Consider the following 1,769-nt stretch of genomic DNA (forward strand, 5'->3'; position numbering starts at 1 on the left):
TCTAATTTTAAAGTCAGCAAATGGCAGTCTCCTCCATTAGAAGACAGTTTGCTCACTTTTTCCTAAGATGGGTCGGCAAATGGCAGTCTCTTTCAGCAGAAGACAGTTCGTTCCGCTTGAGGACTTCTCGACAGGGTCGGCAAATGGCAGTCTCTTTCAGCAGAAGACAGTTTGTTCCCTTTGAGATAACGAATGGCAGCCTTATTCACGAAGACAGTTCGTTTTGCTTAAAGATTCCTCAGCAAAGTCAGCAAATGGTAAGTCCCTTCATCAGAAGTGACAGTTTGCATCCAGTTCCTTTTCTCAAGCTATGTCCTTGATTAAAGAAGAAGTTGATCCCTATTCTTAGCGGCAGCTTATTATTCTCAGTAGCTCATCGTTAACTATTGAGGCGGTAATTCAATTTTCTCCTACCTTCAACTATTGAGTTGGTAGCTCACCTTCAGTGGAACGTTGGTGTATTACATCTCTTTCATCGTCAGTGGTACGTCGATGAAATATCCCTTTTTATATCATCAGTGGTACGGTGGTATATCTCTTCATGCCTTCAGTGGAACGTTGGTATGTGTTATCGTCAATGGTACGGCGGTACATCTCTTCATCGTCATTGGTACGTCGATGAATTTCTCTTTAATACCTTCAGTGGAACGTTGGTATGTGTTATCGTCAGTGGTACGGCGGTACATCTCTTTCATCGTCAATGGTACGTCGATGAAATATCCCTTTTTATATCATCAGTGGTACGGTGGTATATTTCTCCATGCCTTCAGTGGAACGTTGGTATGTGTTATCGTCAGTGGTACGGCGGTACATCTCTTTCATCGTCAATGGTACGTCGATGAAATATCTCTTTTTATATCATCAGTGGTACGGTGGTATATCTCTTCATGCCTTCAGTGGAACGTGGGTATGTGTTATCGTCAGTGGTACGGCGGTACATCTCTTTCATCGTCAGTGGTACGTCGATGAATTATCTCTTTTATATCATCAGTGGTACGGTGGTATATCTCTTTAATACCTTCAGTGGAACATTGGTATGTGTTATCGTCAGTGGTACGGCGGTACATCTCTTTCATCGTCAGTGGTACGTCGATGAATCTCTCTTTAATACCTTCAGTGGAACGTTGGTATGTGTTATCGTCAGTGGTACGGCGGTACATCTCTTTCATCGTCAGTGGTACGTCGATGAATTATCTCTTTTTTATATCATCAATGGTACGGTGGTATATCTCTTCATGCCTTCAGTGGAACGTTGGTATGTGTTATCGTCAGTGGTACGACGGTACATCTCTTTCACCGTCAGTGGTACGTCGATGAATTATCTCTTTTATATCATCAGTGGTACGGTGGTATATTTCTTCATACCTTTAGTGGAACGTTGGTATGTGTTATCGTCAGTGGTACAACGGTGCATCTTTTTCATCGTCAGTGGTACGTCGATGAATTATTTCTTTTTATATCATCAGTGGTACGGTGGTATATCTCTTCATACCTTCAGTGGAACGTTGGTATGTGTTATCGTCAGTGGTACGGCGGTACATCTCTTTCATCGTCAGTGGTACGTCGATGAATTATCTCTTTTTATATCATCAGTGGTACGGTGGTATACCTCTTTTTACCATCAGTGGAACGTTGGTATGTGTTATCGTCAGTGGTACGGCGATACATCTCTTCATATCATCAGTGGTACGATGGTGTGTTAACGGAAGATTGGCATTCTGATTCAGGATGCATACTTTCTCATCCTCAGTGAAAGAGGATACCCCATT

Source organism: Vicia villosa, linkage group LG3 (assembly GCF_029867415.1).
Source record: "Vicia villosa cultivar HV-30 ecotype Madison, WI linkage group LG3, Vvil1.0, whole genome shotgun sequence".
Taxonomy (NCBI): Eukaryota; Viridiplantae; Streptophyta; class Magnoliopsida; order Fabales; family Fabaceae; genus Vicia; species Vicia villosa.